This window comes from Petaurus breviceps, unplaced genomic scaffold, assembly GCF_028583685.1.
Source record: "Petaurus breviceps papuanus isolate PSGF00001 unplaced genomic scaffold, PetGlider_PUasm1.0 183, whole genome shotgun sequence".
Lineage (NCBI taxonomy): Eukaryota > Metazoa > Chordata > Mammalia > Diprotodontia > Petauridae > Petaurus > Petaurus breviceps.
Window position 1 is genome coordinate 6,982,115 of NW_027185791.1, and position 25,598 is coordinate 7,007,712.

Here is a 25,598-nt window from a genome sequence, read left to right on the forward strand (position 1 = left end):
TTATCAATAGCCAATAAGCCATATATTTAGAAATACAGTCTGAGAATTTGCCATTCTGTAGAACTCAATTCTGATCAAAATTAAAAAATAATTTCACATAAAAGTCTGTGTTTTTTAACATAGAAATAAAAAGAGGACCATTGTGAAACAGGTTATCTATAGCAGCTTTTCTACAATGGTTCCCAAAGGGAAAACTCTTAAAGGCATTTTCTTGTAAGGTAATATTCAGCATACAGTATATTAAGACAAATATTAGAGTGTTAGTCCATTGGTGAGGTCAAACATTCATTAGATATTATATTAATAAACTTTAAGGTTCACATAAAACATATGCTAAACTTGAAAACATCCTACCATGTATTGTCTGTGATTAATCAAACAGTCATAAACATGCATACTCAATCCTACTGTTCTGTTACTGCTCCATTAAGAAGAGTAGTTTCCTTCAAGGGTATACAATGGAATCTGATAACGAATGAGGTTAAGTTTTAAATGGATAAAAATTTCCCTCAAAATTATTTTGTTTTACTGTTGAATTTCTAATTCAATTTAAAAATGCATTTAGTACAACACCAAAATTTTTCAACAAGCCATAGAGAAAAGGGAATAAAGTATGATGGCAAGCCATACTAAGATGCTCATTTTTCATTGGCTTTTCCCTTAATTCTTTAGCTCCCTTACTTTGCCTGCAAAGGAAAATACAATAAGTTTAAATACTATTTCATTTTTTTAAAAATCAGTTGATCAATAGTGATAGTAGTTAAGTTCATAATTAATGAGTTAAGGTTTATTTTTTTTTCTTTTCTGTATTAAATTAGAAAAACTGAATAAACTCTTATCTCACTATTCATCCAGTCTTAGGGGCATCATTAATATCCCACTAAACAAGTTCTAGAGTTTCATTTTACAATGCCAAAAAGAATAATTAAAATATTATAATAATTTCAAAACTAATGAAATTAGATCTTGTGGAATTTACCTATTCACAGCAATTTCAAAAGCTGTTATTTCATATTACTATCTACAGCAATGGTCCAGCTTCTTTGGTACAGTATACCAAATTGGATAGGTAACTAATGAGTAGATTCCAATGCATTATTAATTTTCATTTAACATGACCTAAATATTTAGAGCCAATTATTCCAATTCTCTTCTTGCATTTTCAGCAGTTGTAATAAAAAGGCAAACAAAATGCATAAAACTGCTTTGAAAATGTGTAATAATTTGGAGACAAAGGAAGATTTAAAATGGTGATTTTTGTAATTTATGAAAAATTTCTCAACCTTATAACAAAGGCGATCATGACCTCTTGGATATAACTGAATGCATTAGCGTTATCTAAAAAAATAAAAAGTTGGCCACTTTTTGATAGTATCTTTTCATTATTGATAGACCATAATGATTAATAAATTTAGTAATATTTGTGGACACTAGAAGGAGTGGGTAAAAATAATTCAGCACTCATTTCACATGAGGTGTTCTTCAAATACGTGCATATTTATTATAAACAAAAATAAATATATTTCTACATTTCTTTTGACACAGAGTTTCCACTATTGGGAATCGCTAAAAATAACAACATAAGCAAAAGACCCATGTATGTATATATGTATGTATTAGCAGCACTCAGTAGTACCAAAGATTTAAAAGCAAAGTGGCATATATGGATTTAGAATGGTAAAAAACAAACAAAAAAACACTCACTACAGCATATTAGTATTTTTGTGTAGTAAGAAATGACACGTGTGAAAAATTGAGAAAAATATGGGAAAATGTACCAAAATTAATGCAGAGAATAACAGAAGCAAATGAATAATAAAGAAAATGACAAGAAAACTTCAATTAAAATAGCAAATTATAAACATAATTAAATATAAATCTTATAAATATAATTAAAACAAAAACATTTTAAAAATTATTTGTGGTTCCAGAGAACAAATAATGAAACATATTTATCTCTACTATGTCAGAATATTGATAAAAGGCATCAGTTCAATGAAAGGCATCTAGTGGCAGGCACAAGAGAAAGAACACTGGACCTGGAAGCAGGAACCCTTCAATTCAAATCTAGACTTAGATGCTTAGACTATCTGTGTGGCTCAAGTCCCTCATCTATTACTACTAATAATTAGCATTTATGTAGGTGCTACTATGTGATAGTCTTTGTGATAAATATCTTATAAATGTTATTTCCTTTGTTCCACAATATCCTGGGAAGTAGGCGCTATTATTATCCTCATTTTGCACTTCTGAAAAGTGGGAGAAACAGGTTAGATTACTAGTCCAGAGTCACACAGCTTTTAAGAGTCTGAAGCTGAATTTAAACTCAGGGCTTCCTAAACCCAAGCCCAGCATCCTATCCAATGACACAGGGCAAGTAATAACACTTACCTCTCAATGTTGTTGGGAAGATAAAATGAGATACTTAGGAAGTGTTTTGTAAATCTTTTTTTTGGAGGGGGGGAGGGCAGGGAAGTTGGGGTTAAGTGATTTGCCCAAGGTCACATGGCTAGTTTAAGTGTCTGATGCCACATTTGAACTCAGGTCCTCCTGAATCCAGGGCCGGTGCTCTATACACTGTGTCACCTAGCAGCCCCATATTTTGTAAATCTTAAAGTATAATAAATAATTTATTATAAGCAAACATGCATCTAAACTATACATTTTATAATTTGTTTTATATTATTTGAAAGATGTCATGATTAAAGGGAAAGAAAATGAAAGGCATATGTAGTAAAAAAAAAGAAAATCGATAGATTTTCTCTTCACTTTTGTTATTATTGACATGTAGATGCATTAGTTGTGTGGACCTAGTTGTGGGTAAAATCTTTATCAATGTGGATCAATAACTTTTCTGCTAGTTATTATTAGAGTGACTTCACTATGGCTACAAAGTTAGTATGGGCAGGGCTTACAGGTCTTTCTTACTCAAAGGTCAGTTTTCCCTCTAGTCCACCACATAGCCTTTTCTTCATTATAAATTACTTGTGTTGACATGTCCCCTTTAGACATTATAGAACTAGAAGTTCTTGTGGAGTAAGGTCAAAGACACTGAAATATAAGGGATGAGCATTTTCAAATTTAAAGGAAGCATTCCACACCTTGTAGGGAATCTAAAGCCTTGAAAAACTTAATAGTACATGAAAAGATATGCAGAGACAATAACTAAGGTCTGATGGGAAATGAATTTGAGGGATTTCTATCTACTCTGGGCTAAAGGTCTCTGCTCTTTCTGATAGAGCCCAATAGCACTAGAGCTGGTAAAACAAAAAAATAAAATGAAACAAAAAACAGGCAATTCTGAGACTACAAGTGATGGAAACTACAGCTGCCCATTAAAGGGAAGACCCCTCAGAATCTGGAGGTTTGATCTATCCAGCAGACAAACCATGTCTTTTTGGGACCCAGACCAGTTTATCCATGGATTGACCTGTCCATTATGAATGGCTCATCCCATGAGGAAATTCATGAGGAGGCTCTGGAGGGAGAAAGAGCATGAAGGCTTGCAGTTCCAAAGTCATTATTTGTTTTGGCCACATGTACACCTGTGTCTTACTATGTTTATATTCTATGTAAGTGCATTCCTACCCTTCTGAAAGATGCTGTGTATAGATATAGGAATGTACCATTCCACACTTTAGTGGAAGAGGACATTTTGTAACTATTTTTCTTCTTATAGCATTTAAATAAATGTCTAAAGTAAATTTTCTAAAGTTAACTGAATTTATTTGGTGACTGTTAACAGGAAACACACCCTTGGAGCCCAGTGAACTACATTATTAGGAGCAGTAATTCATTCATAGAGTACCCCCTAGAACCTGAGGTGACAACCACCAAGGGGGGACCCAATCTCTCCTTGCCATTCAAATATTGAGGAAGAGTGCAGAGGGGTTGCTACATGATTTATTATTACAGGAAGGAATTCCCTGGGCTTAGTAAATCTAACTCAACCACTTAGATAATTTTGACAATGAGCTTTATGTGAATAGATGTTGCATGTTTTAAAACCTGGTATTTCTCAAATTTCAATTCCATGACTTCTAGGAATCTTCCCTTGGTAGTTCCACCCCAAAATCAACATTTCAAAGCTAAGTTCAGTATACTCCTCCCCACCCCCATACCTAATTCAAACTCTAGCCTTCTATGTTAATAATGCAATCATCCTCCACTGATACAAGTTTAAAACATTCATGTCATCTTTTTCTTCTCACTATCCCTTGATCACTGCATTTCCAAATGACCAAATACTTTGGCTTTCTTCAGAATTCCAAAGACCTCTAAATCCTTTCCATTTTTTTTCCCTTCTTCAATTCAAATCATTATCCTTTCCTCACCCAAATAAATTTTGCATGAAAAAACTGGAAGAAAAATGATTTTTTTTCTTTTTTAAGCAATTGAGGTTAAGTAACTTGCTCAAGGTTACACGGCCAGTTATTTCTGGGTGTGGTGCTAAGTATCTGAGCCCGGATTTGATCCAGGTCATCCCAACACTGGAGCCAGTGCTCTCACTTGCTGAGCTACCTGGCCACCCCTAAGCAATTGGGGTTAAGTAACTTGCTCAAGTTTACAGGGCCAGGTGTTTCTGGGTGGATGCTAAGTATCTGAGCCTGGGATTCGATCTCCAGGTCTTCTCAACACTGGAGCCGGTGCTCTTACTCACTGTGCTACCTGGCCGCCCCCAAAAAATGATTTTTTTTCAATCTCTTTAAACTATATTTGTCCTTTACTGTGTGTTCGTAAGATCCTTCTCCTAGGCCTAGAGTAAAAAATAAGAAGACAGGATCTAGTTAATTCTACCTTGTTTCTGTGCCAATTTTCCTCATATCCATTCTTGTAGGATTATTTGTTTAGTATGTTCTTTTTACCCTAAATAAAGGAGTATACCTTGAGATATAACCTATTCTTATTAGGTCTTAAATCTTCTGTTCCTTGAAGATTATGCTACTTTTTTGTATTTCTCCTTAGATAAATTCCCTCATTTCTGCCTCTTTTATGTATTTTTCAAATATGTTCCCACAAGATTTAGATATAAAGACTGATACTATAAGCAAACTTGGAGAGCAGAGAATGGTTTACTTGTCATATTTATGGAGAATGGAAGATTTTATGACCAAACAAGAGATAGAGAGCATTACAAAATGCAAAATTGATAATTTTGATTACATTAAGTTGAAAAGTTTTTGTACAAAGTCAATGCAACCAAAATTAGGAAGGAAGAAGACAATTGGGAAAGAATTTTTACAACTAGTGTCTCTGATAAAGGTCTCATTTCTTAAATATATAGAGAATTGAGTGAAATTTATAAGAATACAAGTCATTTCCCAAGTGATAAATGGTAAAAGGATATGAATTGGCAATTTTCAGATGAAGAAATTAAAGTTGTCTATAATCATATCAAAAATGCCCTAAATCACCATTGATTAGAGAAATGTAAATCAAAACAATTCTTAGGCACCACATCACACCTGCCAGATTGCCTAACATGACACAACAGGAATATTATAAATGCTGGAGAAGATGTGGGAAAATTGACACACTTACGCATTGTTGGTGGAATTGTGAACTGACCCAACCATTGTGGAGAGCAATTTGGAACTATGCCTAAAGGGCTATAAAATGTGCATACCTGTTGACCATGAAGTACACAACTTCTAGGGTTGTATTCCAAAGAGATCATGCAAATGGGAAAAGGACCAATATCTACAAAAATCTTTATAGGAACTCATTTTGAGGTGGTAAAGGACTGGAAATTGAGGGGATGTCCATCAATTAGGGAACAGCTGAACAAGTTGTGGTATATAAACATAATGTAATATTATTGTGCTATGAGAAATGATGGCAGTTAAACTTCAGAAAAACCTAGAACAACTTATATGAATTGATGCAGATCAAAGCATACTATTTGCTCTCTCTCTTTATTGTTTTCTTTTGTTTTGTTCTTCTTCCTCATGGTTCATTCCACTGGTTATAATTCTTATTTGCAACATGACTAATGTGAAAATGTGTTTAGTGAAAATGTATATATAGGACCCATATAAGATTGCAAGCTATCTTGGGGGGGGGGGAGGTGAGGAAGGGAGAGAAAATTTGGAATTCAAAAGTTTATGGGACTGAATGTTGTGAACTAAAAATAAATAATTTTTTAAGTTTTTAAAATTAAAAATAAAGAACCTCCATTATATATGTGGGTGTGTATACACACAGACCTATACACCAATACATATATATATATAAATATATACATATTATATATACAAATATATGTATTTGTGTGTATATGTATATATGTGTTTATAGGTATGTGTATATGTATGTGCATATATATGTGTTGCATATACATATATGTGTGTGTGCATATGTATATGCATATTGTGTGTATGTGTATATTCCCAGAGTTTCATTTTGTAAAGCCCCAAATTTCTTTTGACTTAATTTTCTTTTTATATTCTTGGGTCATGGAATATTACTTTTCTAACTTAGTAAGGCTTTAAAATCTATTCACCTTAACATCATTCAAAAAATTCCTAGTGCGACCTAATTATGTTAAAACTTCTTTGCCTAGCATTCAAGACCCTTCATAAGAAGGTATTAACATACCTTTCCAGTCCTGACTCCAACTATTTCTTTTTCAGAATGTTATGCTCTAACCAAACTAAACTATTCATCATCTTTGGCAAATGCCCTGTGCTATCTGGCTTCTGTGTTTTTGTTCCTGCTATTTCCTATGACCAGAGTGTTCTCAACATACACACATTTCATTTCTATGTTTGGAATCATGACCATCTTTTAAGATCTAGTTCAAGTGCTCTACTCCTACTTGCAATCTTCTCCAATCATATTTCCCCATTTCTCAAATCATTAAGATTCTTTCCACATTCCTCTAGCTTAGATCATAAGTAGCCTTAGATGCAGCAATAAGCATTAACTCTCCCCAAAATCCCTCTTAAAACCTAAACCATGGCACAAATCAATTTCTAGAGTGGAAGAAACCACAAAGGGGTGGGGAAAAATAATTTTCCAGTCAAAGACAACTTAGAAGTTTGGCAGGAAAGATCTATCCCAAATGGATGAGAGTGGAGCACGGTCTAGTACAGGCTGCAACAGTACAGTCCTGACCCCTGCAAACCAGAGGCAGGCCTTGGGAGCCACTGAATCAACAGTTGCAGTGCCTGCTTCTGGACCTTTCAGTGAAAGATGGTAAGGGAGTTGAATAACTGGTCAAAAGGAGATTACAGGAGTCTCTTTGCAAGCACTGAGTCAGGATTCTGTTGCTTTGCCCCTACTTGAATCTGAGTCACAGTTCTTGGCAGTTGAAGGGCCAGGAGAAGGACTAGCTTATCAGAACTTGTGGCCACAGTGTAGCAGGAACTCTTCTCAAAGTTCCTTGGCAGAAAGGAATGCTTGTGGTCACTCACAGACAAGAGCAAAGGCCGGTAGCATAGTAAATATGCTTCTCCTGAGATCGTAGCACCTTAGAACAACTGAAACTTACAGATGTCTAAAATTGTCTCTTATAAGAGCTGCATAAAATATCTAAAGCCTGGGACACTATACCCAACACCCTGTAATGGTAGACTCACTTTCAAAAAGAAGTAAAAATGAAAAAATAAGTTAGGAAAATGAGCAAATAACAGGAAAAAAAAATTCTGACCATAGAAAGTTAATGTGGTGAAAAGGAAGATCAAAACATATACTCAGAAGAAGATGGAAAAGTAAAAACTCCTACATGCAAAGTCTCCAAGAAAATATGAATAATTTCAAGCCATGGAAGAGATCAAAAAGGACTTTGAAAATCAAGTAAGAGAGGTAGAGGAAAAATGGGAAGAGAAATAAGAATGACACAAGAATATCATGAAAAAAGTATCAAGAGCTTGTTAAAGGAGATACCAAAAAAGTGAAGAAAACAACACCTTAAAAAACAGACTAGACCAATTGGAAAAATAGGCACAAAATTTCAGTAATAAAAAAATCCTTAAAAAGAAATTGGCCAAATGGAAAAGGAAACACAAAGTCTCATTGAAGAACATAATTTCTTAAAAATTAGAATTGAGGAAATGGAAGTTAATGATTTTGTGAGAAATCAACAAAAATGAAACAAAAACAAAAGCATGAAAAAATAGGAAAGAATGTGAAATATTTCATTGGAAAAACAGTTGACCAGTAAAATAGATCTAGGAGAGATAGTGTTAAAATTATTGGACTTCCTAAAATCCATGATCAGAAAAAGAGTTTAGTCATTATCTTTGAAGGAAAACTGCCTTGATATTATAGAATCAGAAGATAAAATAGAAATCTAAAGAATTCACCAATTGTGTGCTGAAAGAGATCCAAAAATGAAAATTCCAAGTAATATTATAGCCAAATTCCAGAGCTCCCAGATCATGGAGAAAATATTACAAGCAGCCAGAAAGGAACAATTCAAATATTGTGTAGACACAGTCAGGATAACAAAAGATTTAGTAGATTATACACTAAAGGGTCAGAGGATTGGTATATATTTTGGCAGGCAAAGGAACTAGGATTACAACTAAGAATCATCTACCTAGCAAAACTGAGTATAATCCTTCAGGAGGGAAATGGACATTCAATGATATGGAGGCCTTTAAAGTATTTATGATAAAAAGACCACAGCTGATTAGAAAATTTGACTCCCAAATACAAGACTCAAGAGAAACATAAAAAAGTAAACAGGAAATGGAAACCATAAGGGACTTAATGTTAAATTGTTTACATTCCTACATTGAAAAATGATATTTGTAATTTGTAAAAACTTTCTCATTATTATGGCGATTAAAAAGCATATATGGAGAGGGGACAGATATGAGTTAAATATGAAGAGAGGTTATATCAAAAGATAAAATTAAGGGGTGAGAGAGAAATATACTGGGAGGAAGGAAAAGGGACAGGTAGAACACAGTAATTTATCTCACATAAAAATATTTTACAGTGGTGGGGAAGATGAGGGAGGTGAGGGGCAGTGAGTGAACCTTAATTTCATCCTAATTGATGCAGAGAGGGAACAACATACACACCCAATTGTGTATAGAAATCTATCTTACCCTACAGGAAATTAGGAGGAAAATGATATAAGAGAAGTGGAGGTGGCGGGTGATAAATGCTTAGGGCAGATTGAGGAAAGCTCATCAGAAACACAACACTTTTGAGGAGGGACAGAGTTAAAGGTAAGAGAATAGAATAAACAGACAGAGATAGGATGGAGGGAAATATAGTTAGCAATAACAATTGTGAAAAAAATTGAAGTAAGTTTCTCTGAAAATGGTCTCATTTCTCAAACATAGAGAACTCAGTTAAATTTATTAAAAAAAATAAGAACCATCCCCCAATTGATAAATGATCAAAAGATATAAACATTTTTCAGTTGAAGTAATCAAAGTCATCTATAGCCATATTACAAAAAAAAAAATACTCTAAATCACTATTGATTGGAGAGATGCAAATTAAAACAATTCCGAAGCACTAACTCATACTTATTAGATGGGTTAATAGGAAAGAAATGTAAACTGGCAAATGTTGGAGGGGATGTGGGAAAATTGAAACACCAGTGCACTGTTGGGGAAATTGTGAACTGTTAACTGTGAACTCCATCTATTCTGGAGAAGACTTGGAACTATGCAGAAAAGGCTATAAAATCACATAAACCCTTTGACCGAGCAACACCCCTACTAGATCCATATTCCAAAAAAGATGTTTTTAAAAAAGGAAAAGGACATTTATGCACAAAATATATTATAGCAGCTCTTTTCTGGGGGACAAAGAATTAGAAATTGAGGGGATGCTCATCAACTGGTGCATAACTGAGCAAGTTGCCATACATGATTATAATGAAAAACTATTGTACTATAAGAAATGATGAGAAGGATGCTCTCAGAAAATCATGCAAAGACTTGCATGGGCTGATGCAAAGTGAAATGTACTGCATACAAAGCGACGGCATTATTGTAAGATCATCAGCTGTGAACGAGTTAGAGCTATTCTCAGCAACATGATGATCCAAGACAACTCTATGATGAAAAACACTATCCATCTCCAGAGAAAGAATTGATGGTGTCTAAATACAGATTGAAGTATAGTTTTTTTTAAACTTTATTTTTCTTGAGGGTTTTTTTGTCTTTTGTTTTCCTTTACAACTTGACTATTATGGATATATTTTGCATGATTATACATGTATAACCTATATCAAATTGCTTGCCTTCTCAATTAAGAGGGTGAGCAGGGAAGGAGGAAGGGAGAAAATTTGGAACTCAAGCTTTTAAAAATGAATGTTAAAAACTGTTTTACATGTAACTGGGGAAAATAAAGTACTAAAAAAAACTAGAAAAAAAAGAACAGGTAGGATGGAAACAGAAGAGAGCTCTAGGAGCTCAATATGTTTGTGCTTCCCCCTTCATTTGAAGGAATAATTCACAAGCTATCAAGGTATAACCATTAAAAAAACAGCCACCTGTGATGCTTACAGAGGTAGTGTTAGAATGTTAGACCATTAAAGTTAGAACAATAATTATCTTTAATAGAATATGTAACTGAATCAACTAATAAGCTACAAAGTAAAATACTGAAGTATGTTAAATATACTCAATGTCAATGAATTAAATATACCTTGATTTTCTACATACTGTTTTCAGTTAGAATGAAATACAAGAAGTCAAATACAGAAAAGAGTAAGAACTTCATGAACAACTATGTGCAAAAAGGAATGATTCATTTTTAGCACATTTTAGTAAGAAGACAGATGGCTCACACTGAATCTCTTGCATTTAATCTGAATTTTCCTACAAAAGCTCCTTTGATATATTACATGAACCTTATTTCAATAAAGTAGCATTGAACAGTGCCATTTCTTCCTGATACTTTAGAATCTTCTGACCAATCACTGGTGGGGGAGGGGGGCAAAGTTTAAATTTGGAATCAAACATTTTCCAAGTCTGGCTCTCACTACCCAAACAATGATGTCACATTAAGTTTCTAAATAATTTATTAAAAAACAGTTAGAAATCATGTTGAATCATGAAGAATATATTGAAATTTGACAATGCAATTAGCATCATAGATTTAGACTGATAAAAATCATGTAACACAATTCCCTTATTTTCTTGATCAGGAAAATAAGATAATGGCCAGACATAATAAGTAATTTGTTCAAGGTCACAGTATGAATAACTAGCAGAAGTGGATAATCTGAGGTCCCCTGACAAGACAGGAGTCTTTCCAGTGAACCATGCCGTATTACCTGAATTCCATTTTATATGCCTTTAACATGATCATTACCATATTCTGCACCAGATCATAATTATATGGATGTGAGTCTTCTTCTTTTACACAATTCCCATTTTCAAGCTATCAAATTTCTATATATAATCATATAGCATTTATACATATGCTGATATAAGGAAATTTTTTCTTGTTTTTCTAGCAATGATAGTGGGAAGTAGGTAGCAAATTATTATCTCTACTTTTCCAATGAGAAAACTGGGGTTTAAAATGGTTGTTTGAATTGCTCACATTAATAAAAGGTTGAGATAAAATAATTGATTGCTTGTATAATTGGCGAGACTTATCAATCAGGGCCCAGTCCTTAGAGCATGTTCTGGGTTTATTTCTCCTGTTGGGTTATATAGGGCATTCACAGATATTACCTTCCTGTTTCCAAGCCCAACATTTAAATTGGAATGATTCCAGTCCGGTGTGTCATCATTATTCAATTGTTCAGCTGTGTCTAACTCTATGTGACAACTTCTATGGGATTTTCTTGGCAAAGATACTGAAGTTTTTTGACATTTCATTCTCCAATGTGTCCTCATTTTATAGATGGGGAGTTCAGGCAAATAGGGGTTAAGTTACTTGTCTAGGTTTGTACAACTGGTAAGTGTCTGAGGCCAGATCTGAACTCAGATCTTCATTACAGACCTGATGCTCTATCCACTGCATTACCTAACTGCTCTGGCAAGTCAGCTAATCATGCATGACAAAGGGTCTGTTATTGCATGATGAAAAATCTCCTAATTGGTTACAGAGCTTGAATCATAAATAATTCATGAGGTACTGAGCCAGAATTAAATGTACATACAAATAGGATGACCCCAGTTATCTCTTACACTCTTTTCCTTCTTGATGATGAGTGAGGCAGGATTTCTATAAACTTCCAGGGAAGGGGGTAGGCAGAAGATCACATTGTACCAACCAGTTGTCGTATGTCATTGAACACATGATGTTTCTTTTTCCCTCTTTTATCTTTCTTGTTCTTAGGCAGGGGGCAGATCCAAGATGGCAGAGTAAAAGCAGGAACTTGCTTCAGCTCCTGCTCCAACCACCTCTAATACTGGTAAAAAAAAAAAAATGACTCTACACAAATTTTAGAGCTACAGAATGCACAAAGTGACAGATAAAAACTAATCTCCCTCTGAAGGCAGTCTGGCAGGCCAACAGGAAGTGTTTAACGCACCAGGCTGGGAGCCAAGCACAGTCCCACATGAGACCTCAAGGACTGGGGTGGCCCTGACCAGCAGCACAGACCAGCTGGAGCAGACTTCAGGAAAGTGAATCACTAGCAGCTGTGTCAGTTTCCAGACTTCTCAACCCATAAACAACCAAAAGAAATTAAAAGATGAGTGGGGAATTCTGTTGGAACTGGGTGATGGTGGAGTATGGTCTGGCCCTTAGCCCCGGATAGCAAAGGTGCAGCAGCTGCTGCCACATGGCTGCCTCTGGAGCTCCTGTCTTGCAGATCATAGTGGTACCAAGTGACCATTCAGAGAGTAATCATTCTTGTTCTGACCTGCTTGGATCTGGGTCACAGTCTTGGGTGCTGGTCCTGGGGTAAGGAACGCCAGTGTGCCAAAGCTTGTGGAGGCTGTAGAGAGGTTGCCCTATTCATAGTTCAGGCAACTCTGAAAACCCCATAAATTTGGGACACAACTCTCTCCCGTCTGGAAGCAGAGTTCTACCATAGCAAAGAGCTCAAAAGTCAAGTAATTGTCTGGCAAGATGAGCAAGCAGAAAAAGCACAATCAGACCATAGTATCCTTTTTTTTCCCCAAAAAAATGATCAAAACATGGAACCAGAAGAAATCAACAAAGTAAAAATTCCTGCAGCAAAAGCTTCCAAGAAAAATATGAATTGGTTACAGGCCATGGAGGAGCTCAAGAATGATTCTGAAAATCAGGTAACAGAAGTAAAGGAAAAACTGGGAAGAGAAATGAGAATGATGCAAGAAAATCATGAAAAGTGAGTCAACAGCCTGCTAAAAGAGGCCCCCAAAACAATGAAAAAATACCATCTTAAAAATAGACTAACTCAAATGGCAAAAGAGGCCCAAAAAGCCAATGAGGAGAAGAATGCCTTAAAAAGCCAAGTATGCCAGATGGAAAAGGAATTTCAAAAACTCACTGAAGAGAATAATACCTTCAAAATTAGACTCCAGCAAATGGAAGCTAATGACTTTATGAGAAATCAAGATACTATAAAACAGATCAAAACAAATGAAAAAATAGAAGGCAATGTGAAATATCTCATTGGAAAAACCACTGACCTGGAAAATAGATCCAGGAGAAAGAATTTCAAAATTATTGGACTACCTGAACGTCAAGATTAAAAAAAAGGCTAGAGAGCTTAGTTAAATGTTTACACTGAAATCAATTATCCAGGTCACTGTTTGAAATGGGAAGGTATTGATTGTACATTAAAGGTCCAACTGATGGAAGTAGTCAGTATGAGAATCCACCAGAGCTGGTTGTAGTAGTCAGAAATATTGAGAAGTGAAAAAACAAAAAATTAATGAGATGAATATGCCCACGTATGTACCTATTGAGCCTGAGAAAACTGCAGAGTTTGAAAGGGGCAGTTGTGTACCCCAACTTAGTAAAAAGCCAACCCTGATAACAGTTGATGACATCTCCTTTAAGTCCAAGTAGATGGGAAGAGAATGGGTACAGATTTGTTTGGGGATTTGCGTACACATACATATACATGTATATGTGTGTATACATGTATGTATGTATAAATATATATATATATATATATATATATAGGTCTCTCCAAGATAAAATAAGTTTAAAGAGGCAAGACCCTAGAAGAATAATAGACCATCTGTGGATTCTAGAAAGTCAGCAATACTTACAACCAAGCATAGATGCACATGTAAGAATAACTTCATGAAGACTACATGATTTTTCTTAAAGGACTTAAAATTTCCAGAGCATAAGTGAATTAATAGTTTTTTTTTTCTTTTCTACAAAGGTATATCTAAATCTCCAGTCTCCTTTGAATTCCTTATTCATATGTACATGTGGTCATTACTAGAGACAGAATCTGACTTTAACCTTTACTTGAGAGGAAGATACCTCACTTTGATCTACAGTAGCATGTTTTAGTTTTATTCCAAGTCACATGTATACACACATGTATGTGTATATGTGCATGCATACATATGTACGTATGTGTTTGTGTATATATACACATGTATGTTTGTGCATTCATTTGTGTGTGTGTATCTTAGTAGTTGGCTATTCTTTGGGGATCCCAACCAGTGAGTAAGGGAGCACAGTTAAAGAGCTGCTCTAAAGGCAATACTTCACTTAGAGGTAGAATTTCAAACAGTTTTCATGGCTACAATTCTACTGTTTTGCAAATTTTGAAGTGTTGTATCTATTGCTATATACCTTATACCTCCTCTTCCTCCACTTACTCCTCCAGTGGTGCTCAGTAAATGCTTGTATAATGAATGAATGTCCCAAGAAAGTTCTCAGAGAAGCAAAGAATAAATTTCAAAATTGAAGTTTAAAGAGCAATCTTTAAGCTCAATCCTCATACTCTAGAAACAATTCTACTCTTTATAACATGAAATTTAATTACTCAATTTGGCACACATAATGGGAAATAAAAATGTATGAAGAAATTGTTCTCTAAGTAAACATGAGTATTTGATTTTTTGGTTTTTTTTTTGGAGGAGAGAGGGCTATGAATGAACCCTGGAGGAGATAATTCCTAATTATTAAAGCCCACTTAAATATAATGATATATAGGCATAGCATATTAAATGAAAGCAAACAGCTGCTCAAATAAAATCAAAGTTCATTCAATATTATCCTATATCCTTCCTGGAATAAAACCATTATAGAAAAAAATTTTATATTGTTTGCTAAAACTACTGGTGCAGAAAACTGAAGAAGCAATAAATATCTAGGCTGCCATATACATTTTATCAAATGACTGGCTGAAAAACAAGACATCCATTTAATTGTCTTAGTATGCACAAGAAAATATTTTTTTCATTGAATACTATTTTTGTATCCAGTAGACAGTTTTTTAAGAACTCCTGACTTTGGGAAGAAACTTTTATAATATGAAGGGAAACAAATGGTTAAAAGTTTCTTTTCAAGTGAATGGTGGGCCTTGGGAAGAAAAAATAATAATCATTGGCTTTTTGCATATGTCACAATATTTCATTTCTAGCTGTAAATAAGTTTCTAACAATGTCAAGTCACAGTTGACGTATGGGACCTTTTATCAAAAAATGTCGACAATACCCACGTTAAGGACTCAGGAACAAAATCCCCTCAGTGGGAAAGTCCTAACAGTAGAAATTCTTTTTGCCCAGAAAATATCTTTAAAAAGTATTATAACATATCTGCTATGTTTAGCATTATCTTTACCTTATATCATGCAATCCTCCTAAATTAATGTATCTTCAAACATAGCCAATGCATGAATTTCTTTAGCTTGTCTACAGTTATTTACTACATGATAGGATGTGTCATATACATGTATATATATATGTATGTGTGTATGTATATATAAATGTAAAGATGAGCATGTACATATGGGGCAGATAAGCATATGTAGAAACATGCTTGTTTGTGTTTATGTAAAAAGAAAGAAGGAAAGAAAGAAGCTAGGGAAGAAGAGAGGGAAGGAAGAAGAGAAAGAGGGAGAAAGGAAATATTTGCGAGCTCTTAGACTGTGCTCTAAGTAAACAGATAAAAACCAAGACTCTAAAGATGAAAACAATTCATAGTGCTTGTATTACCTTCTAGACTCATAATAAGAAATCTTAGTACAAAAATAACCAACTACGCCAAAGTTATATAAAAGAAACTATTCTGACTTGTAAACACACTATAAGAAATACTGCTTAATTAACAGAACTAAAACAAATAAAGGAAAAATGCTTATTCTTCTCCAGCATATCATTACTAGGGCATCCATAAAGAAGGCTTTCCTGAAGGAAGATCCTCCTCAGTGAGTCCCTGAAAATGTTCATAGAAATGAAATATATTTTAGACATACCCACACAATGGCTCTTTTCCCTAATTGGAACCAATACTATTGGATTGGGTATCCATAGGATGGATGTTTGACACATTAGTGACCAAAGTAGTGGCTTTGGGACCACCTTTTTAAAACTATAGCTCATAATCTCCCACCAGCACCAGTGTGTTTTCTGTTAATAATCAGTAAGTAGACACAATTAACTTTTAGCAAAGGAGTTTACAAAGATGGCCAAGTAAATATAGTTTCTACAAAATGTCCCTAGTGCAATATTGATATTCACTCTCCCACAAATAAATATCTGGGGAGAGAGTAGGAATAAATTTAAGAACAAAATGAAAGTGAGATGCACTTGTAGGAAATGCACATAGCCAAAGAAACTCATAACTGCAGGGCCTCTGTATCACCCCTATCTGAGTTATATATCTTGCTTATCTGGGCTTGATCCACACAGGACTGAGAATTTCCACCACAAGAGTCACTATACTATATTCTTTGCTAAATAGAATGTCCCCTGCCAACACTAAGTGATGGGGGATGAGAAGGGAAGGGGAGAGAAAACTCGTCCCCCTCAAAAGTGATGTCTCAGGGGCTTGTTTCATTTTCCACTCCTATGCCTAGCTATCAATAGAGTTGAGCTACTGAAAGTCAAGGAAAGGCCTGTCTAATTCGTGTTAGTCATATTTGAAACTGAAATTTGGACAAGTGGGGGACAAGAATGGGAGGCCGTTTCAGTCATAGGGATGATAGGAATAAAGTCATGGAAGAGGGTGAATGGAAAACATGTTCATGGAATGGTGACCAGTCCAGGGTGGCAAGATAAGGCTGTAGTTGTCTAATAAAACCAGTTTGCAGAAGGAATTCAAATATTCAAAGCCAAATATTGAAGTTTGAAGTCAATTTGGTAGGCAATAGGTGTTATTTATGGGCCACAGTTTTCATATCATATAGTTGAATGTAATTATCTGGAAGACAGAGACCCTATCAGCTTCATATTTATAATCCCTGCTCCTGACTTATAGTAGGTATTTAATTGACACTTTTTGATTAATTGGACTAATAAAGTAATAGTGGATTCATTTTAATATTGAAATCTGAATTTTTTTGCTTTCTGCAAAAGGGGTAAATGTTTACAAAGAATGTAATATAAATGCATGGATGGATATACAGATGGATGGATGAACAGACAAGTGATAGATAGATAGATAGATAGATAGATAGATAGATAGAGAAATATTATACTAAAATTAGTTTATTCTGTTCTCATTTCATAAGGTTAAAAGAAAGAATTTTATTTCCTTGATTTCTTTGCAGAGGTGGGATGCTATGCATATAGTATATAGGGTATATTACTAGACAACAAAAGTTTCTTTCTTTTTTTTCTAAATTGAATTCTCCCACACCACCCCCTTATTTTCTCTTTATTATAAGTGATGGCTTGTTAAGGGTAGGATTATGTTTGGAAATGAAAGTGATATAAAAATAAAATAAGAACAACCTTTCTAGATATGCATTTGTTCTTCTGAATGCAGGTTCTAAATGAGTGAAAAAAAAAATCACCTTCCTTTTCAGCAGGATACCAGTAAAGGAAAATCTATTCTGTAGTCTATTAGCACCAATTTGAGTCCTAAAAATCCTGAAACATTTCTGTCATTTTCAGAATCTCTCTTTGCTTTTTGAAACCTAAATATAATTAATTCAAGAATATTTAAGGTGAAGGTCCTGTGCTAAGTTTTATTGGAGATACTGTAGTATGCTAATATTATATGATGAGTGGTTAAAATCATTCTTTAATTATCCTTGGATTTCTACCTTTGCAAAGTACTTTGATTTAAGTGCAGGAGATTCTCGAAGGAACATAGAAGAAAAAATATAATTCAATAACAATAACAATAATTCAATGATTTTATTATTTATTATTTCAATATTGCTTGGAACATTCTTTATAGTAGTTTTATTGCTACCTGAATTTTGAAACAACTACTTCAAACTTGTTCTCTGAATAGTCTAAATGTATTATAGAGCCAGAATGTGTTTAATGACCAGACTCCAAACAAATTTTTAAAAAATATCCTTACTACAACAATGAGTCTCTGTGCTCCAAAGGGGCTGGGGAGCAACTAACGCATTTTCTTATTCTTTTTTTTTAATTTGAATAACACATCTCAGATTTGGGAGTTATATTACTGTATGCATTGGCAAAAAAGTTCAATTTTTATTGGCATTTGATAACATATCAAATTTTGCTCAATAATTAAAAGGATTTAACAATTTTCTACAGAATACTTTCTGGAAATGATTTTGTCTAAAGCAAATATGTGATGCAGTGGATATAGAATATCAGGCTTATAGTCGGGATAGACCCGAGTTCAAATCTCATATCAGACACTTTCTGTGACTCTGGGAAAGTCACATAACCTCTATTTGCCTCAATATGCTTAATTGCACAAGGTGGACAATGATAGTGCTTACCTTCAGGTAGGGTTGTTGTGAGTGACAAATGAAATCATAATTATAAAGCACTTAGCATTTTGCCATAGTAGGTACTATTTAATTAAGTATTTTGTTACTATTATCAATGAGACAAATATGCATATGTGTATAGATGAATATGTGTGTATAGTAATTAAACAAAATATAATAATTTTATAGAATCTTTCAAATGAAATTTTATAAAACTCCAAATAAATGAGTTATTGAGAAGTTCCAAACAAAGAAGTAAAAAGCAACTAATAAAAAACATCTTTATCAGTATAAGACAAAAATTTATATCATATTGGTCCAAACTGACATAGATTGGGGCAGCTAGTTGGCACAGTGAATAGAGCATTGACCCTGGAGTCAGGAGGACCTGAGTTCAAATCCAACCTCAGACACTTAACACATATTAGCCATGTGACCTTGGGCAAATCACTTAATCCCAATTGCCCTGCCCTCCCCCCTCCAGAAAGAAAATAAATAAATTGACATAGATGATATTTATCTTCCAAAATCTGTTTTAAACGACAACAAAAAAATAGGTGTTCATTCAATATTATGCACCGTTATAGCATTTCAAAATTGGAAGGGATCTCAGATATCATCTAGTCCAATATTTACTGGACCAAGGCCCTATCTACAAAGAAGCAATAAGTAGTATTTCAAGCCATTGACCAAAGGCCTTAAGTAGTCACAAGCTCACTTTCACTTGAGGTAGCCTATTGAATATTTCAATAGCTCAAAGTGTTGAATACTTTTCTTTTTGTGATCCTCAATTTACTTCTTTACAATTTCTACCATTATTCTTTTGTTCTGCTTTCTGTGGTCAAACAGAAAAAATGAAATGCCTCTTCTACATAGCAGCTCTTCAAATTCTTGAATACAAACTGTCATTCCCAATGCCACATTCCAAGTCTTCTGTGCCCTATGAAAACTTATTTAAAAAATCTTCATTGGATACCTTATGAAAAATATTATCCCTTCTCTTTCTTAATAAGAGACTTTTATGAATCACTGTTGTGTTTCATCAGTATATTTATCTGTCAGTTACTAAATAATTTTACAACAGTAGTTATTAACTATGTTAAAACCCAATTCAAGGTAACAAATGTTTCTTTGTGTTTTTAATAGAGAGTACATAAAAATGCTTGACCACAGGAAAACAAGAATATTAAGTGTAATTGTGAGGTAATCTCAGAGGAAAGACATGGCAGGTGATGGGTGGGGAGGGAAGGATTGCAACCACCAAGAAAGCCCTTTTATAGCAGGTGGGATTTAAGCTGAATCTGAAGGGAAGCCAGGGAAGTCAGGAGGTGAAGGTAAAGAAGGAAAGCATCTGTTAGATTTTAATTGCACTTTAAGAATATCACCTGCATCTCTCTACAGTTGCTTTGAGAGAAAAAAAAGAAGCTTTGAAATATAGTGGATGAGAATGAAGATAATATATTGTTGAAGAGAATAATGTTCAAAATCACTAAGGGGAAGAAATAAAGGATAATTTTTTAAAAAAACATAAACTTGACATTTTTAAAATGTAAAAATATCAAAATGCAGTAAAGATTAAAATCTTTTTATGGTATGTATATGGTAGTCTTGTATGTCTCCAATAACAGCCTACCCTGAATCCTCATTGTGGCATATGTGATCTACATAGTGGTATGTGACCAGATTCACATAAAATCAGAAGATTTTAACTGGAAGAGATTTTAGTGATAGAAAATACTTTTCTTTATAAAAAAGACTCAGAGGTTTTCATTTACAAAAGGTCATAAATTGGATTATAACCAAAGTTATGAGAAAAAACCTGAGACTTCTAGTTTCTGTCTAATGGTCTTTCCACCATGCTATGCTATCTACATTTTTTTTTACTTAGAGCTCAAAATTGGAAATTAGTTTGATCTCAGTTTATCAAAAATCCAGGCCTGCCACATATTTTCCCATAAATTTGTCACATATCCAAAATAAGATTGGAATAATACATGGAAGCTTTTCGTTTCCTTCAAATGCCTTATCAATCAATATATAGAGTGTGTACAATTTAAATGAACTTTGTTTTTTTTGTTTTTCAAAACAGTCTTGAAACTATTGTTGTAATAGCACTGTTTTAAATATAGTTAAAATAATACAATTTAAATAAGAAAAGTACTAACATGACTGTAAACTCCATAAAGGAAGGCACTTGTATGTAAAGTGCTTTATAATAATTAAAATGTTGTCTTTTTTTTCTTGCCAACATCATTATTGTTATCTTTATAGTTCCCTAGCACCTTGGATTCTTAAGAAATATCTAACATAAAGATACATATTCAGATTTATAAATGTTTTTGTTAATTTTAACATTTTATAGTGAAAGTATGGATTGTCCTCCATGAAGTCAAATAAAAGAATAATAAAGAAATGAATGGCATCTTTCATTAAAGTCTCTTCCAATTAAAAAATAAAGTTAATCCCAGTGTATAAACCATTCATCTGCCAAACAGTTTTGTAACAAGAATGATGGGAGGAAAAATTTGAAAAACCCAGGCCAGCTTTATTTATTTGTTTGTTTGTTTTGGGCTCATGAATAACATCAAACTTTCTTAGAGTTAGACTTCTCTTGTGATAATTTTCTTTTTTTTTAAGCAATCGGGGTTAAGTAACTTGCTCAAGGTTACATGGCCAGTTATTTCTGGGTGTGGTGCTGAGTATCTGAGCCCGGATTTGATCCCCAGGTCATCCCGACACTGGGGCCGGTGCTCTCACTTGCTGAACCACCTGGCCACCTCTAAGCAATCGGGGTTAAGTAACTTGCTCAAGGTTACACGGCCAGGTGTTTCTGGGTAGGTGCTGAGTGTCTGAGCCCGGATTCAATCCCAGGTCATCCCAACTCTGGGGCCGGTGCTCTTACTCACTGTGCTACCTGGCTGCCCCTTGTGATAATTTTCTTACCCAAAATAATAAAGTGAAAAACTAAGATAATATGATTCCAGAAATAGTGACATAGAAAAATATTTGGTATTAAAGGGATATCACTAACGAGATTAAAAGCAGATTTTCATGTCCATGTAGTAGTCAAGAGGAGCACCTGTGCCAACTGAACACCAATAACCAGTCCAAGCAGGCTTATTACCAAAGTGCTCATTATATCACTCAGCCAACCAAGAGGGCACATTTCTCTGCTTTACGACTTGCAGAGAAGGACATATAAAGTGTGAATGGCTTATGTCAGACTGCTCTAGAACTATTTTTAAGGATCCGATATTTAGAAGAAAGTCATCCTCACATATCTCTCAGTGGAAATGGATTATCCTACACCTGCTACAAGTTAACGGGTTATATTTGCCCAAAATACTCTTGAGCTTCACATATATTTTCAACTTTAGACATGTAGAAAAAACACTACTCAGATCAGCTGTTTTCTATTGCTCCCCTATGGCAATCCAAATGTGAGCCATCCTCTAAGGCTCAACTAAAATCCTTCTTTCTTATGGAAACTTCCCCTGAATACTCACTGATAGCCCTCTCGGGGACATTCCCTATCTAGTAGTAATTTATTTGCTTGCATTATTTGACATTGTTTGTGTTAGTCTTATTTAAACCCCTTGAAGTCCATGCATTACATTTTTCTTTCACCCCCTCCACCATCTTTCACTACCCCACAGCAGAACTCAATAAGAACTGTTAATCTTTCACTTTTGCACTCTCATTCCTATTTCTTCTTCTTAAGAACAAGCTCATCAAGATATTATTAAATAAAAAGTTCCCTTATTATATGAGAGACAACCTTAGAAACTGATCTCATTATATCAGGATTTTTCAGGGTTTAGTTGTCATGTTAGAGAAATATTATTTAACCTTCCCGAATTTATGTAATAAGTCATGTTTAAGTAAGACAAGCATACTTGGAGAGCACCAGAATGATTCAGATTTTTTTTATAATCCTTTAATTCCTTAAAATAAAATTCTAAAACATGGAAAAGTTCCTATCATTTCCGTTTTTTCTCTTCTGTCAATTAGGAAGTCTGAAAGGAGTACTGAATTCAATCATAAATCACTCTTATGATAGCTATCTTAAATCTGGGGTTAATTCTTAGTCATTTAAGAATGCAGTGATAAATATGGTTTACTATGCTACCTGGAGGTCTTTGATGACTGGAGAAAAATCAGTTTAATTAGAAAACTATTAAGAAAACAAGATTAAATCACACTAAAGTTGATGCAAATGAGGGAAAATTCAAATAAAACTTCAATTCCATGATCATAGCAGAAGGTTTGTATTGTGATAAAACAGAACGTTTTTTTTTAAATAATATTATATTTTAGTTAAAGTAACCTCAATAGAAAAGAAAAAAAATACCATATGGCAACTGGCACACTGATCCATTCATGACCATTAAAAATAATTCTCTTCTTTGTGAGTTAAATCTATTTACTAATCCATGTCAAAACATCTTCTGTTTGAAAACATGTCACTAATGTTGCAGAAATTCAAAGACCAAATGTGACAGTGTACATTTAATATATACTAATTACAACCTGGAAAGGCAGCTTGATACAGTGGATTGAAGACATGTGACAGAGACAGGAAGCCATGGGTTCAAATTGATCATCTGACACATAGTGTCAATGTAACCACAGGCAAGTTACAACTTGGCAATGCCCCAGGCAACTAAAACTATAAATTCCAGAACCGCATATCTGTAGGAGCTATCTTCTTCAATGAAAACACAGACTGGGTAGAGAAAAGTATAATCTTCTAGGACACTTCTTGTTAATGTTTGTGAATGATTATAGCAGCATTTATTTTTTTCACACTATATATGCCGAATATAGAAGTACTGTAATTTAGAAAGTTTCCAGGCACTCTATCAAAAATAAATTTAAGCCAATGTTCAGTAACATGTGCAGCCTAACTTATAAAGATAGATTTTGGACAACTGCAAGATGTCATAGGGTAAACACATGCTCCATAAATATGTTCTCAAAATAGTGACAGTTCACATTATATTTAACTAAAAGGACCAGTGATTTAAAAAGTCACAATATACAGTTTACCTTCAAACACTGTACTGTTTGTAACACCAACACTGAATTAACACTCAAAGTTTCAGCATTACACTGATACATGTTGTACTGTTAACCATCCCCAAGGGGGGAGGGGGGGGGAAATGTCGGTGACCAATGAAAGCATCTATATTTACTTGCCTTTCTTGCATTTCCTTAACATTGCACTATTAGATTAGGTTCTCTCATAGATGTAACATATTTGTTTTCTTTCATATTCCCCGTATCTTTCTATATATCTTTATTCTAAGCTAAGCTGCTTATGAGAAATTCATTACATCAATTGATCAAAGTGATCACCTTCAGACCGCCATCTTTCTAATTTTTACAAGGAATTTTAGTTTAAATAAAGTGACCCTTATAGATGATGACTTTTGATCCCAAGGCTGCCAAGACAGCTCATGAGAGAGAGAGAGAGAGAGAGAGGTCTGATTTACATCCATACATACATATGTATATATTTAACACAAGACTCTGAAAGGTTTTTTTAAAGAACTAGAAGGTAGTTAAAACTTTATTAGGCATCTAGATTCCAATTGACCAAGAAGCAATGATTCAAATAGGAAGAAAATAATATGTGGGGTTTGTTAAGCAAAAAGCAGGCTGTGCAAAATAAGAAAGTAAAGGAATGTGTGCAACTGAAAAGCCATGGAATTATGATTGATTGTTTCTCTTATTTCGTTCTTACTCTTAGGAAGACAGCAAAAACACATATTGTTACAGCAGTTTCCCCAGATCCTCAGTAACATTGTAACAGAAAATGTTTATTCCATTAAATAGAAGCCTAATGAAAGGAATGTGTTCAAATTTTAATTAAAAAATTGCTTCTGAAATTAAAAAAAAAAGCTTCTGAAAAAAATAGGCTGCTATAGTTGTCGAATAAAAGGAAAATAAAAGAATAAACAGCACTTTTAGACGTAAAAATTCAACCTAAAACCTAACCATCTGTCATCTAGTAATATGAGGAAAAACGGACAAATTTTATTCTTTCAGCTACAACAGCATTTGCCACTGGGAGGAAAATCATTGTAATTACACTTCTGTCTGCAGATTAACCTACAGGAACTGACACATGCTACTGGCAAATTGAACCACGTTGATGAATGTTATGTTTTAACAGACTTACGGGAAAGGGGGAGAGGGTGTAGAAGGAGGAAATCTTTGGTTTGGCTATTACCCAAGTCTAGGAAAGACGTGTGTGTGTGTGTGTGTGTGTGTGTGTGTGTGTGTATGTATGTATGTATGTATGTGAGAGAGAGTGTGTGTGTGAGTCTGTGTGTGAGCGCGTGAGTGTATGTGTGTGAGAGTGTGTGTGTGACTGTGTGTGTGAGTGTGTGTGTGTGTGTGTGTTGGGGGTGAGAGGTAACCTCTAGAGCCAGATGCCAAAATCGGTCACAAATCTCCCCTCTTTGGTTTCCCTAACAGGATTAAATATCAGAGATAACACTGATTTGGTAGCTCGCTCCCACCGTCTTCACCTTTTTAAGTTATCGTTTTAGCTTTCAGTCAACCCTATGATCAGAATCCTCTCTCTGAGAAGGAAACCGGGGGCGCCAATTAGGAAGCACTGTAGCGGCAGCAGTCGCAGAGCCGTGCCAGCTCTCTGCTCTGTTCCAAAGCAAGCCAAACCAAGCCCCGCTAGCGGAGGCGGTCACCCGGCACCTCCCCGCCCAGCTCTTCAGTAACTCTGCACACTCCTTCTCTGAGCTGTGATGAGTTCGGCTGTGTCAGACCTAAAGACATTCTCCTTGCCTTCCCATAAGGATCAAATGAAACCACTGAGAACAAGCAA

At 34.6% G+C, this 25,598-nt stretch overlaps 1 protein-coding gene across 5 annotated transcripts in view; it reads right to left on the reverse strand.

Annotated features, from left to right (window-relative positions):
- PRR16 (proline rich 16) overlaps positions 1-25,598 on the reverse strand; it is a 361,972-nt gene that overhangs the window by 333,950 nt on the left and 2,424 nt on the right. The window lies entirely within an intron of this gene.